The sequence below is a fragment of the Rhipicephalus sanguineus genome, chromosome 4, assembly GCF_013339695.2.
Source record: "Rhipicephalus sanguineus isolate Rsan-2018 chromosome 4, BIME_Rsan_1.4, whole genome shotgun sequence".
NCBI classification, from domain to species: Eukaryota; Metazoa; Arthropoda; class Arachnida; order Ixodida; family Ixodidae; genus Rhipicephalus; species Rhipicephalus sanguineus.
This window is the reverse complement of record NC_051179.1, coordinates 113,890,101-113,906,098: the sequence shown is the minus strand read 5'-3', so window position 1 is coordinate 113,906,098 and position 15,998 is coordinate 113,890,101. Positions and strand designations below refer to the sequence as shown.

The following is a 15,998-nucleotide window of genomic DNA, read 5'->3' as shown; positions in this document are numbered from 1 at the left end:
GCAAACAAGTAAGCACTCCACCCTCCTCCTCGTCCATTCTGCTGGTGAGGAGAAAGGCTGGAAGCGACGAAGAAGCCCGCAGCGAAGGGAGGGAAGGGAACCGAAGGGGGCAGCCAATCCCTTTGGGTCCCGCCTACCCCGGGAACAAACGCGAAGACGGCACCCGCTGGGAAGCGCTTCCCCGAGGGCTCCGCGAACTCCGCGGCAGGTCGGGTGACGGCGGCGACCTTGACTGTGTAGTCAGTCTGCCGGGGTCGTTGAACGGTCGTCGCCGGGCCTTGTTCCCGCCTCCCATGCCCGCCCGCCCTTCGATCTGCCTGTGAAGGAGCCCAGCGGCAATCACAAGGGATGGCTGACCGCGTGCCGGGGGTTGGGAATGAAAACATCAAATGTGAGAGCAAGATCATTCGTGGCTTCCCCTTCCTTGAGAAGGAAAATGGGAGATAAATTGGTAAGAAGTATGTATAAACGAAGAAGAAGCTGACCGCTTAGACGGCGGAAAAATGAAAGAAGATATGTTAAAGGCGGAGAATTCTAGGGATTACCTCGTGAAGAACGGTCTGCCGAACTGGCTGTCCGAAAAGGAAGAGGAAGAGAACTTAAAGGGGAAAAAAATTGAGGCAGTGTTCGGCTCTCCCATTGCAGGAAGGACCCGACGGCGAATGCCGGCGAGGAAAAAAAATAATAAGAAGCGGACCGTTTTGAGTAGACGCTGGGAAGGAAGACATGAACCCGTTGCCCGTGACCTCACAACATAAAGAGTCAGAGGTCGAGACGTTTCGGTATGAGTAATGGTCGTGGTGGCGGTGCGGTACAGAACCGGTAGACGCTTATACACTGGCCTTGGTAGGAAGGGGAGCCGTCCACTTGCTGAGGATTCGGATCAGCAATCTTCCGCCGGTCCAACGAACCATACATTCCATTCTTCCTCATGGGCGTCGCAATGCCACGGTGCAGTGGCGCGCCGAGACGGTCCTGAGGCCACTGACAGGTTTCCGAAGCAGTGGTCACCTGGATGACTCTTAAGTCTTAAAGTATAAGCGTAGCAATAAGGCTGAATGCAACATGTGCGTTTTACAATAGCGGAAGAAGCGGTAACGGCACGCTCATCCTGTAACAATCCGATGTAGGTGATATGACACGAAAGTCTTGTAAGGAAGACTAAATGTCTCTGCTATGAAGACGAAATGTACCTGGTTAGGTTGCCTTTTACCGGAGAAAGGGGCTAAGAAAGAGGTAAATTACGAATGTTCAGTTCGCTACCACGAAAAGTGCAAGAAATGATCGAGGAGGGAAATATAATCGGGCTGGAATTCGTCGTTCTTCTAGTATCTGAGGTGTTCCAGATAAAGGAAGAATGAGTAGACAGGATGTTGCCCATTGCATGAGTCCTATCGTTGCGCCGTCCCTCCGCGACAAAGATCGAACCGGCAGCGCGCAACCACATCAGTATATGATCATTTATCATGGCAATCAGTGCACTTGTAAGTACATCGTGTTCAATTATCTTCTTTCGAAAGCATTTGCACGAAGCAGACAGCATCCGCCTGGTCCAAAGCAGCGTTTTCTTTTCCGCGTATTTGCCAAAGTTAGGCGATATCTAACAGAACCTTTAATAATAATCTAGTGTTTCTGTTGATTTCCGCGAGAACCGAAACAACGATTCGACGTAGAACGAATAAGCCTGCACATTTTCGTATGCTTCTTCGGCGGTCACTTGGCCATCAGAAGTACTCGTACAAGTGCATATCGTAGATCCCTAAGTCCACGCGCGTATTCGCGTAGGCAAGCACGAGAGACGTGAAAGCATCAAAAAAGGCAAGCGAGAAAATCACCCATCGGGACCATTGGGATTGACGACCGACCTACATCGAAATTGCCATTTGAACAGCACTTTTCTATTGCTCCAATTTTAAGATCAAGTTACATTTTCTATACAACCTTTGCAAAAATGAATTTAAAGAGTCTATAGACTTTCTAAACCCATTTCTAGAGAGCCTATAGACTGTCTACATACATTTTGTAAGGGATAAGTTGGACGACCTCCTCTGTCGGAAGAAAGAATCATGCGCCATCGACCGGACCAAACGTCACAGAAAAGGCTGTGCAAGCGCTACTGCGCTTTCTGCGTTCAACTGGTCTCTCAAGACGGCTTCTGGACTGGAACGTCTGCGTGTGTGTGCATGTGTGCGTTTTTTTTTTTTTTTCGTTTTCATTTTATCTCACTCTCTCTCTGTCCTCTTTCCGACCCCTAATATCCCACCCTGTGCAGGTAGCAAACCGGTCACTTGCGCCAGGTTAAACCTCCCTGCGGTTTCCTTTCATCTATTTCTCTCTCTCTCTCTCTCTTTTTGTAAGGGAAGCTCTGATCCCCAATCGGATGCTGCTGCATTGTCCGTTCCCTGTGTATGTTGGCCGCAGCCTCCAAGTTTCTGTCCTGCAAGTGATAACTATGAAAATGACTGCATGGTTTATGCTTTTGCTGTAAAATAAAGTGCTGCTGCAGGTCACGGATTTACTTGTCAAATGCACTGCAAAATTGTTTAATTCACCCGAACACTACTACGTACGTGATCCCAACCATCTGACTACTTAGGCGTAGACGAACGCGGTACCTGCACTATACATGGCGGGGCTGGTTGTCAATCACGAACCCTTATACTTTATAAGTGACATCAATTATACACCATGTGAGTTTATTTTTTTAACGAAATCAAACATGAAATTTGCTCCACAATCTGTGTTCCGCATTCAGTGCTTTCGATAGCATTCCATTCTCTCTTTCTGGTGTGCAGCGGAAAAGCATGGTCCCCCCGATTAGCGTTAGGCTGGAAATATTCAGATGACACTGAAAGCCCAGATACAAAAGGAAAATATACCAAATTTTCAACGCCGGCATTTTTACTTGCAAGTTCTGCTATAGGATACGATGCAACGCGCTACAGAAGGAAAATAATAAATATAATAATTACTAAGGTTTTTAAGTGCCAAAATCATATGGTAAGACTTTGCAGACACGATTTAATGGAGGACGACCACCGAGGATGCGAATTCTTGTTTTATAGACGTTGTGTTGCGAAGTCGTGCACGCAACTTTTCCGCGCCTTATGTATTGTTAAGGAGACATTTATGTCGAGGTTGTGATAACATAAAGTGCCTGGACGGGTGCCTCAATTATTATAAAATCTATAGTTTTTTGTTGACTGAGCTATGGGACGAAGTAAGACAACGCGGCACGTTGGCAGCCTTCCGCTGTGTTGCTCGAAATCGGCGATGGTGATGCGCGGGCGGCAGCAGAAGTTTTTGGGACATACACGTCCACTACACCCACTAAAATCTCTTGGCACAGTGCTTGCTGTTTGGTAGAATCGAAACGAAACAGTAAGCAAACGTTGCGATGCTGAAGAACTCCACAAGGTTCGTGCTGACAGAATGCTCCAGAAACAGAAACGCTTGCATTCGTCTAACAGGCGAACGTAAACGCTGTTTCGCTTCCGCTGCAGTAACTGAGATGCGTCATAGATGGCTTGCTATGACGTCACTGAAACAGCCAGTTCGGAGCACCAGCATGGCGAAGTTTGTGGTGTCTCGTTAAGGTTCTCAGTACATCGTATGCAGATTATTTTGTTATTCATGCACACAGGTCAGTAACGTTCCAGGGGCGTAGCTATCACATTGAAGCAGGCTTACCGCCACGTGATTATGCTGCCTTGACGTCATCTAAGCCGCGATGTCGAAGAACCAGTATGTTAAGAACCACCTGCGTCCACGACACGTCAAGCAAGTGCAAGGTATCAATAGCTAACGCATACACAGCTGAATCAAGTGCGCGCACCACACACACACACACACACACACACACACACACACACACACACACACACACACACACACACACACACACACACACACACACACACACACACACACACACACACACACACACACACACACACACACACACACACACACACACACACACACACTTTCCTATTTGCCCTTTTCATACACTATGTAAACAGGTTGATATCTCGCGTTGCGTATGGCTTCGTCATCCGTCAGCTTCATATGTGCTCCATATGCACGCAGTTCAAGTTGGCGTGCGTATGAAGTTGGCGACCGATGTCCAACAATAACATTGACCATTCATGGTGAAAATAGTGCTCACGACAGCGACACAGTAAAGTTGAAAAAAAAAAAAAACTGGCGTTTAGCTCACAGCTGTTTATTTTTGGAAAAGACACATCACATATAAGCACCAGCTTGACCAGCACCGAGCGCGTTCAAAACAAGTCGTAAAACTTAGAAACAGACATTTAAGAAAAACGCGACGCTGCATTTTCACCCCGATCGCCCAACTTTCAGTCGTATTGAAATAACGGCGAGACGGCGAGGAATTGTAACGTATAGATACACGCATTCGGCGCAGCCTTTTCTCGCAACTCTACATATCGTGGTTTTGGGACGTTAAACCCCAGATATTATTATGAACTATGCAACACTACTAACTCGAGGTGAAAGGAATAACACGCGCGGAAGCTGATACAGAACCACAACAAAACAACCACGGCCTCGCTCGTTAAGAAGGTCGTTGCTCCCGCGGCTGCGCTGTAACGCGCGTTAAAGGAAAAAAAAAAAAATGCGCGACAGGGCACGTGTGGCTATCGCGCGCATTGATCTTGCGCAAGGACCGATATATTCCTTTCGCTTTCTCTTTTTTTTTTTTCTCTCTATACGCTGCCGGCGAGTGTCGAGACTGGAGCAGCAGCGCGGAGCCGCCACTAAACCAAAGCCGCAAATCTTAAACGGACCCGATGGCCGACACGTGCCGCCCTTTTCGCAGCCCCTGAACAAACGCACCGATTGCGCCAAGATCTTCCAACACACCGCCTCTGCTATACACAGAAGCGGCCGGTATATGGCGAGCAGTGATAGTATATTGCCGCCGTGGACGGCAATTCTCCCCGAGGCTAAGAACGCCTACATGCAATGACTGACTGGCGACTTCCCGCGTTGATTACACCTTTCACCATTGTGGGCAACGAGAGCAGACAAGGACTATACTGATAGAACTTTACCGAAAACGCAGAAAAAAGGGTTAAGAATACCACCTTCGGTATGCTTTAGTAAACAAGGAAAAAAAAATTGTTCTTTTGGAAGCTGTACAGGTGAGAAGCGCAAGGATTCCTTTTCCAAAGCGGGACAGCTTTGCATTATAGCCTTCTACTGACGAATTCTGAGAACTTCTCTACGTGTCACCCCTTGATGATTACAGCGTGTACAGCTGCGACACGCTGTGATTATACTTGCCACAGTAATGAATAGAGACACGACGAGCACAGGAAACATTATTTGTACTTTTAACTTTAGTATAGTTAGTATGGGATAAAAGAAAAAGGCATTTAAGTGGGTGAAAAAGCAAGTTGCCTGATAAGTGAACGTTAAAGAATACCAGCTGGCCAGATTGATCCAAAGTCCTTACTACGCCTTCCCTCGTAACGATACTGTTGTTTGGCACGTAAAATCTCAGTATATATATATAAATATATATATATATATATATATATATATATATATATATATATATATATATATATATATATATATATATAATATATATATATATATATATATATATATATATATATATATATATATATATAATATATATATATATATATATATATATATATTATATCATTAATATTATTGTTATTATTCACCGATGGCCTTGTTCTAAGCCGTGCAACGGTTAGTCTATAGATACCGCAGCATTTAAGTGGTTAAGAACGCCTCACGTGTAATGCGAAAACATCACTTCGAATTGCTCCTGCTGCAAGCTTTATTTTAATTTCAACATTTCCATATTTAAGTTAGACGAAAAAAAAAATAACCCAAGGCTTTCTTTTCTGTACATTGTGTGTTGGCTTCTTATTATTGTGATCACACACACAACACCATGCGCGCGCGCGTAAGATGTCCACATGGCGACTGTGAGATGACTACACAAGACGAATAAGCGATTACACGCGCTGAATAATACTAAAAAAAACATATCCAGGACGCCCACGTTGCATGAAATGCAATTAGCCAACCCGGCACCTATAGTGACTACGCTCGCAATTCTCCCAGATTGGGTGAAAGTCAGAAAGAATTAATACATCAGCACTGAAAGAAAACCTCGTGACTTTAACGAGGAAAAATAACAAGAAAAACAAAGTAGGAAACGCCCAATTATAGAAACGAAACGAACGCACACATACAGGTTAGGTTCGTTGACTCCGGCGGCACTTCACGAATGTATTTATGGGCAAGAAGGACACATTCCCATATACGCCACGATGTCTCGTCTCGCAAAGGCATGCAACGGATGACAAGCCGGCGCGCAACGAGAGTGCAAGGAAAACCTTTCGAGGACTTGCGACAGCCGCGTTCAACAGACGTGTATACACACCGCGTCCGCGGAGCCGAGACAGATTAAAAATGCTTATGCCGGCGCCGATTTTCACAGAGTGACCTAGAATTGCACGTGTCGACTCAAGATAGGCACCGGATATTTCTCCTTACCACCAGCGAAGAGGTTGCCGAGTTTCACTTAGCTCGAACGGATGCGCGGTGTCGCGCATACCTTAAGCGGTGAGGTCGAAAAGGCGCGTTTGGAAGCTCCACGTTGTGTGCTTTTTACAGCGAAGTCGCATACGGCTGTATAGGTACCGGCGGATAGCGTCCGCGGGCGAAATACGCTTAGGACAAAAATTTTTGGCAAACCGAATAATAATAATAATTGTTGGGGTTTTACGTACCGAAACCCAGATATGATTATGAGTGACGCCGTAGTGATGGGTTCTCAACCAGCTGGGATTCCTTAACGTGCACCTGAATATAAGTACATGGGCCTCTAGTGTTTCACCTCCACCGAAATACGGCCCCCACGGCCGCGATTCGATCCCGCGACCTTCGGGGTCCCCAGTCGAGCAGCATAAGCACTAAGACTATACCGTAGAGGGTCGGCTAACCGATTAACTCGACTAATCCAGCGTTTATGTGTCGAAAAAAAAAAATGAACATGTTGTAAAAGTAAATGTAAAAGTGCATAATTTCGCCGACATGGCAGAATGACGGGAACTATTTTGTCTCAAAGAGAGGACCGCTTCCATATGAAACGAATGGCATGCCATTTATGTACTTTCGAAACAACGGACTTTCTCGTGTACTGCAGGATTTCATTTTGAGTGGCCGCTGTTGATGAGATAATAAGCGTCATGCGCAAAAGAAACGCCGGGATCCTCGAGTATATGTCTCTTTAATCGCTGAATTTAATCACTAATGAAAAGATATATAAATTCACTATAGCGGTATTCCCTATGCCAGACCCACCATAGTCAAAGCTTCGCTGGTACATTAGCGGAAGGGCTCTGAATCTCTTTTTTTTTCTTTTTTTTACCCGTCTCAGATAAGTGTCGATCGTTGGAAACGTTGAGGGCACCCGCGGATGATCTATGCGTTAATGGACTGATGAATGGGGTCGAAACAGGATTTCATTGTGTGTCTCAGTCGTCAAGATTTCTTCTTGAGTGGAATTTGAGGGGCGTTAACGAGGCAAACGAATTTGCCTGGTATTGGTAAATTACCCTATCACAATAACGAAATCGCCACCCTTGCCGCGAAGATACGCTTGGTAAGCGAGAGAAACGCGGAGGAGGAATGTGCAGGTGGCGACTCCGGTACCTACTCACTGTGACGTCATAGAATTTAACAGTGTCTGCTCACGTAATTATAATCATTAAAAAAAAAGCCCATTGTCCTCTGATGGGTCCAGGGACCTAACGTGCCAAATTTCTGCAACTTTTCTTGAGCCAGTGCGAGAAAAACGCGAGAAAAAAAAAAAAAATGCTTGATATCCCATGACGTCACGCCGACACCCATGTGTAGAGATTTCGTCGCGAAATTTAAGAATGAGACTTTGACCATCATTTCCTCTTCTATTAATGAACCTATCATGGCGAAATTCAGTATAGTAGATTTCTCAAAGATTAATTTATCTGTCTAAATTGATTCGTTGCTTCACTTTAGTATCCCTTTAATATCGCGGAACTCTAAAACGAATCGGATGCCAGAACACGCAAATCATGTAATGTGTAAGGTGCAAACGGTGTCAACCTAACGCCGATTACCTGACGCCTTTAGCAAAGATAAGCTAGGGCTATCGAGATAATCACAGATTTCGAGGGCTTCACTGCAGGCTGCATTACGCGCCAGTATTGACTCAAAGGCGGTACAGTCGAATCTTGTTATAACGAAATAGCATCGCGACCATAAATTAGTTCATTATATATTCGTTGTAACAGTATATAGGAAAATTTGCTCTTACAAATCAGCAATCTGGCTCCCGTAAAAATCCTTATATAAAAACGCATTATTCTGGGCTTCCAACCTACCATTAATTAGGTAATCCTTACCTGTATCCTTATGACATTTCAAAATGTAAATAGACCGGAACATGAGAAGGTTAAATTCCAATACAACGAAGTTTTAGGGGCGAAGCTCCTTAAGGCGGCACCCGTTCGTCCCTCGTCGTGCTCGTAGTAGTGAGTAACAAGTCTTACCCTTTGACCTCCAAGGTGGTGCCGGTGGGAGATTTCTCCTGTGCGTTGTTGAACAATAAAAAATTCGCAGCGTGCGCGTTAACTAAAAGCCGAATTCTTCTGTCTCTGTAGAAGTGTAAGTGTTAGCTAAAAGCCGACTTCTTCTGTCTCTCATTCCCATTAGCAGCCATTGTTTACCTCCAAGGTAGTGCCTGGTGAGATTTCTCCTGTGCGTGATTAAACAATAAAAATTTTGTTCAAAACGCCGTTGATTGATGAAATAAACCAACGAAAGACGCCAGATGTTTTGTAAAAACAAAACGAAAGAACGCCAGATGTTTCTAAAGCAAAACGAAAAAGACGCCAGCTGCTTAACGAAAGACGCAAGGTGTTTTCTAAAGCAATGGTTTTCTAAACAATGAAAATTCACAGCGTACATGTAAAATTAAAGTGAGCTGCAAGTCGTCATAACTCATCGAACCTTTAGTATAAACGCGCCCGATCTCACGTCGGTGATGATGTACTGGGCAGAATTCACGGAAGATTCACGGTTTACCGATGAACCTCCGCAGCTTCGCCCACTCATCATCATTCACTCCGTGGATATGCTGTTTTTTTTTTTTTTTGACAAAACAGGCCTGCGTTCACATTTATTTGTAGAAGGATGTGATCTGTGCTTAAAGAAGGATGTTAAAATGCGGTTGTGGATTGCCTTTCAACATTTCTTTTGCTTTGTATGCTACCTTTCGGGTTTTGAGCCTCGCGCGAACCATTGTTCGTTACCGCCCAAATCGCGGCCGTTTTCGCGTTTTCGGTTTCCTTATAAACAGAATAAATGTAATCGAAATGAAGCGTGGTCAACCAATGTTCGTATTTAGCTCGCTATAACCGATAATTTTGCTATATGAGTGATCGTTATAACGAGGATCGTGATCTGATCACTTCGCAAATGTGCATGCGCCTTGGTAGGAGCACGAGCGCCATGGTGCGCTGATAACTGTGACGCGATATAACAAGTCAGCTGTACTAATTGCAGGCGACGCATGAGCTCTCTCGATAGCTCGACGTTCTACTGCTTCAATGCTTGTTGCTGAAGAGAAACTGCCAGGTGTCAGCAGACTACAGACGACTTAGACAACATGGACAGGTGCATACATGTCGCTTCTATCATCCCTCGTTCTTTTAAGGCGAAAGCCTTAGATGCCTCATCAAACGCGAAAATTGACCGTCGGCGTCCCGCAGCGTCGGCGTCAACACACGAGTGGTGCAAAAATAATCACGTGATAACGTCACCATGTGACGTCGTAATGACGTCACAAGTCTCCAGAATTCGTTACGTAATCGTAATGCCACTATAGTGTCACATGATAACGACATCACAGGACATCGTCGCCTGGTCAAAGCAGGGCCGATCACGGAAGCAGTGCAAAACCAGGTGAGGTGAGGAAAACTTTCAATGCCTCTGATTTTGGAGGCAGGCAAAGCGATGTTAGGTGCAGAAAACTTTCGGATGGGGGGCAGGAGAGGATCAATACATCCGACTGAGAAGAAAAAGAAGAAAGCGTTTGCGTTCGTGTCGTCTTAGGCAAATACATAGGGAACCCTGCGAGTTTATTTGGCTGGGTTTCAAGATTGTCACGTGACGCTCGCTCCTACATTTTCGCCTTCCATGCTTGCGTCAATATTACGCAGGCTTGCGCACGAGCGGTGCTTCAAAATAAAGTTCTTTGCCTGCCTGCCTGCCTTCACTTCTTCGTCCTCTGTTTCATGACAACAGTCATATGCGATGCGATCGCGTGCGGCGAAGGCGTGTGTCGTCATGGCCTATTCTTGTCACTGCAGCGCGCCGTTCTAAGCTTGGAAGGTGTGCGTAGCTTAAAGATTGTCTCATGTATCATGAAGGTCTGCACAGAGAAAAGAACTGATATGCGCAACTGTCAGAGTGTCTTTAACATAAAACCACTGAGGGTAGCGGCGTCTCCACTCGGTAATTTGGAGGAGGTAGATACATGAACGGATATACAGAGAGAACAAATGCGTAGCACAAGCCCGTAGTAAGACCCGGTCACGGTCACTGCGCATTACTACAACATAACAGATAAAATTGGTCGTTCTTGAAGTAGTCGTTTGTGCAGGCTTTTCTGTCCTCAAAGGCTAACACTTCAAATCTTAACACATTAACACTGCTTGAAGCAGGGGCGTAGGTAGAAATTTTTTTCGGTGGGGGGGGGGGGGGGCACCTCCTTGATTTGAAGTGGGGGCCGGGCAGGCAGGTGTGGTCAAGTGTCATTTTGGGGTCTGTATGCCATAGCAAAAAAAAAAATGCAGAGGGGTGGGCACGGGCCCGGTGTCCCCCCCCCCCCCCCCCCCCCGTCTACGCCACTGGCTTGAGGTGATGGCTCACGAAAGATTTAGCTAGTGAACAGTGCAGTATAACAACCTGTGCACATTTGAAGAACATATCTGTAAAAAAAAAACCGAAAATATGTGCGCGACTGCGCACGTCTACTATAAGGCATATGACATCCCTGTCGGCTGCGACGCTTCAGATGCGTAAGCGGTGCTCTACTGACCAGAATGATAGCGTGCCAGGAGCTCTCCAAGTATTTCACACATCTCGGACGTCATCTCAAAGGCGATACTTGTCCTACATGGTGAGTCTCCTATACCAGCAGGTATAAATCGCCCTAATACGCTCCTGTATATCACCGGAACAACAGTCAACTCTACAGGATGCCCGGCTTCTAAAGTCGACATCGCTGGCATTGTGACGGGAGGTGACTAGCGCTTTCAGCACGGCCACCGGTGACACTGCGGCCCAGGTTAATCCAGGCCGTTTACGTGGGGGTCACGCTTACCGCCATCCTCGAGTGGAGGAGCCGAAGCGAGGCGGTAAGAACGTCTGTCCCGCGACCAACTGCGCAGGGCGTGGTCGATACGCGACCGTCACGTCCTGGGCTTGGCACGCGGAACTTACTCATCGAACGATTGAGCACGGGGAGGAATTGGTAGTGTCCTCTTCGTGCGGTCCGTAGGGGCCACCATGCGTATCGGCAGAGAGAGGAAGCTACCACTTCCGCTCTGTCGTCCACGCACAAGGTGGTAACGTTGTGAGCACCAGGAGGGCAGGAGTTAATGCTCCTCCCGCCACTCTGCACAGGGTGGCCTGCTCCCTAGGTGTTCACAGCCTCGACCTCTAGCGTCGGTCGCTCGCGACTGTAGCGCGTGGATTGGGCACGAGCCTTCCTGATCCTTGGTACTGCATACCAGGGGAGAGCCCGGGCTGGCTCAACGCGTGTCACTTAAAAAGTTCACACAAAATCTCCTTGCGTTTTCAAATATTTTTGATATTTGAATTTTTTTAAATTTTTATTTTTGATTTTTAATTTTCCTGGTGTGTACAGTCCTCCCTGTCGGCTTTACAGGTTGTCTTGCAGATGGCTTTTATTGCGCTCCCACAAAATTGAATGGAACTGGAATGGAATTGAATTTTTTTTTTGGGGGGGGGGGGTCTTGCAACGCGGATGCGTAGCGTAATGTAGTGTAGCGTAGTGTGGAGTAGTGTAGCGCAACGTCCCTCATCGTTGGTATCTCGTCGTCTTCGGCCAGGGGCGTAGGCAGAAATTTTTTCCGGGGGGGGGGGGCACCTCTCTTTGATCTGAATAGGGGTCGGGCAGGGAAGTGTGGTCTAGTGCACCTTGTATCCCATGGGAGAAAAAAATTTCGGGGGGGGGGGGCACGGGCCCTGTGCCCCCCCCCCTTCCCTGGCTACGCCACTATCTTGGGCGTCGGCTCGTAAACGGGAACAGTGAGGAAGAGGCCCCGGATGCGTAGCAATATGCGTCGGAGACTGCGAAATTTTATCGTTTACTCCCCCTGTACTGCTTCTGAGCGTGTAGGCGAAGCCGCGCCACGCCGTTTTATAGCGCTGCGTGACAGCTTCCGATTTCCGAAAGCGTACCTGTGGCCTTCGCGCACACGCAATTTCATACAAAGGGGGCGTAGCAGACGAAGAAACAATTCGTAGCACGCAGGTGGAAACTGAAGCAGCCGCTTGCGGCGCTGTGGACTGTTGCGCCACCTGTCGGTGCTGCGCGTTTCCCATACAATAAGGTCGAAGTCTGGGTCAGTGGGTACATGACACTGAGCCAAAAACAGTCAAGAAGACGCCGGACAAGGGATAGAAGGGACCATAGGCGTGCGCACAGGGGGGGTGGGGGCGCAAAATTTGCTCCGTACATTGACCCTTGTAGTCACCTAAGAGGGGGGGGGGGGGGAGGGCGCAAATTCTGTCCCATGCATTGACTTAGCAGGGGGGGGGGCGCTGCGATGAACCTTCGCCCCCCCCCCCTTGATGGGGAACCCTGCGCACGCCTATGGAAGGGACACACAGTGTGTGTCACTTCTTGTGCGTGTCACTTCTATCCCTTGTCCGGAGTCTTCTTGACTAGTTTTTGCCTCAGCGTTTCCCATACATCGGATGAGAAGAAAAAGAAGATGGCTTTCGCCTTCGACTCGTCCTAGGCGAATGTATAAGGGACCCGGTGAGTTCTTTTCCTTTTACGCCACATCATGCACCAAACAAACCAACAACTCGTACAATATATTCTAAAAAAAAAAAAAAGACGACGTGTTACTTTTTTCGGTCAGCCCTTGCTTGCCACGTATATAAGCCTCTTTGAAGAGACACGTGAACTCTCTTTTGGCTGAGAGTCAAGTGTGTCGTAAGAGTGTGCCTTGACTCTTTCAGGACTCTCTCTGTATTTTAGTGGCACGAGCAACGATCGACACTCTTGTTTCTATTATAAGCACTTCCGGTCGAGCACTTACTTCAGTGTATTCGAATACCTAGAAAAAGTCTAAAAAAATTAGCGCTGGTTCACTAAGTCGGCTTGGCTAGGCTTTTGCGCTGTCAGTGAGAGGGCAAAAGCCTAGCCAAGCCGAGACCACTTAGGCTCTCACCTGTCTCTTTCCCAACCCTTTGCTATATAATATGCTATATATGCCTGTACTTGCTCTCGCCAAGAATTTATCTCTTTCTCTACCTTTATTTCTCTTTCTCTCTCTCTCTCTCTGTACGCGTTCTCTCGCCATCAGAGTTATTGCATCCCACGCCGGTTCATGACGATGATAATTTTTATCTACGACACGCGGCCAACCTCGAGCATAACAGCTCTGCTGTAAAATAAGACTATTACGAAATCGATTGCTCAGGTTCAAGTTAAGAGTTCTGTCGAATACATATAAGAGAGCACAGGTTTACTTAAGATATGGACCAATGAAATGCAAGGATAATTCATTAAATCAGCTGAATTAGTTCACTGAAAGAGCAGGCGGTTTTCTTGTGAGCAGCTGCGATCGTTGCGGTAACTGGGAGAAGGAATCAAACCCCACCCTTCTTTCTGAGTGGCCTCTGAGAGCCAGGTATCCTCGACATTATATAGACCATACAGGAAAGCTGAGACGTGTAAAGCACCCCTCCCACTTGAATGAAATAAAGCGCAAAAAAATATAAATAAAAGATGAGTTACGTAGACCAAAAAGAACTTCCGACACCGGGAATCGAACCCGGGCCTCCTGGGTGAAAGCCAGGTATCCTAGCCACTAGACCATGCCGGACAGCTGGAGAAAGTAAAGCACCCCTCTCACTTCAATGAACGAAAACGCAAAAAAAAAAAAGCCAGGCCTGCGCGGAGTAGTCACAGCGAAAGCTGGAAGAGCGGCCTTTCTAGACCTTGTTGTAAAGTCTCTTGGGGAAACTAATGCAAGTACACATGCAATGTATCCACTACGCCACAAATAATTTTTGTGAAGTAGGGAAGCACCCACTATGCCACTCTTCGTCTTTCTGGTGATAAACGAGGTGCCCGCTACACATCTGTAGGCATTATGTGCACTTTGTTGAAAAGTGTTTCCGACACCGGGAATCGAATCCGGGCCTCCTGGGTGAGAGCCAGGTATTCTAGCCCCTATAGACCATGCCCGTTTTTTAGATGCGAAGCATCTTTTAGCGGAGCTCAAACAGGTGGTGGTGTGCGGCGTGACCACCCTTACTGCGCATGCGCAATCTCTCTCCACACACCTCCTCTCCACACACGTCCTCCCCCTTACCCCTCTCCACTTCCCCTCTCTCCTCCCCCTCTACCCCTCTGAAACGCGGGCTCGACATGCCGAAACGCTGCTTCGCATCGCCCCTCTCCTGCGCAACGCCACGATGATCGCCAGCGCATGCACGTCCCCTCCCCCTCTCTCTCCTCTCCTACGCTCCCCCCCCCCCTCGCGCGCCTGACGACCGCGTTCCCCGCTCGCCCTGTGAGAATTAACGGCAAGGCTAGAGGGAAGACACGACGCGCGTAGCGTTCCTCTTCGCGTTCCACGACGCGAGATCGGTAGCATGCCCAACGAAAGCCAACGGAACGCGATCGTGCAAGTGCTCCGGCTTCGCATCGCCTCATGGTCCCATTTAGCGGGAGATGGTGTAATAGTTTTCTTTATTGCCCCCTTTACACACAAAATAAGTATAAAAGCACTTCATAACGAGGCTAAGAAACACCAGCCTGGCGGCGACCTATTTAAAAAAAAGTTTCATTGCAGCCAACTCGTTTAATAACGACGCCCATTTGGGTCGTTCTTCCTTAGAATTGTAAACATGTCTTATGTATACAATGCTTTTTGTGAAGTATTCCTGCGCAGATCGGGCATCTTTATCTACGTGACGCGCAACCATTCTTGTTCGCCACACACTGTGAAGCACAAGCAATATAAACATCTCATAGGGCACACCATCTCGATTTTCTATAGCCAAAAATCTGATGCCGTACAGCGTGATAGGCAAGTCCTTTTTCAAGGTGCGCTGCAAAATGTCCCACAGAAACACAACGTACAAACAGTCAAGAAAAAATGTGGTTGGTAATCCCTGATTTCTTGCAGATAAGGCAATCTATCGACGACGGAACGAAGAAACCCTTTTCTTGTAGCCACGGTTTTGCCGGCAATGTTTCGCTGTGCAGCTGGATGAAGAATTCATTTGCGCTTGCACGTACGGTCATCATTCTTACCCTCAACAGTTCGTCACTTTCAGCACAAAAACGATATACATCACTCTTAAGATGAGCTCAGGCAACATAACGCCATGCAAATCTCTGTAGAGACGCTTTCTCTTTACAACAGATAAGTATTCCGTTGAAAACCGCACCTTCAATATTCCGTATGCCATCACTACTTGCAGGCATATTGGATACCACAAAATCGGGAATCCTATTACACATTGCAACCCATGAAAGCATTCAACAATTGCCCGCTCAATAACTTCCCCTTCGCGTACAATTCGGCAACTAGTTGTTATCGCTTTAATTTCGTTGCGCTTGGAGTACCTTTTTTCGTCTCCGAGAGTACGTTTTGTAGGCGTTTAGC

General features: G+C 47.0%; 1 non-coding gene across 1 annotated transcript; it reads right to left on the bottom strand.

Annotated features, from left to right (window-relative positions):
• Positions 1-14,132: 14,132 nt before the first annotated feature.
• On the bottom strand, positions 14,133-14,204 carry Trnae-uuc (transfer RNA glutamic acid (anticodon UUC)). Its single transcript has one exon. It is a non-coding gene; the product is annotated as a tRNA-Glu (tRNA).
• Between the last annotated feature and the right edge of the window lie 1,794 nt (positions 14,205-15,998).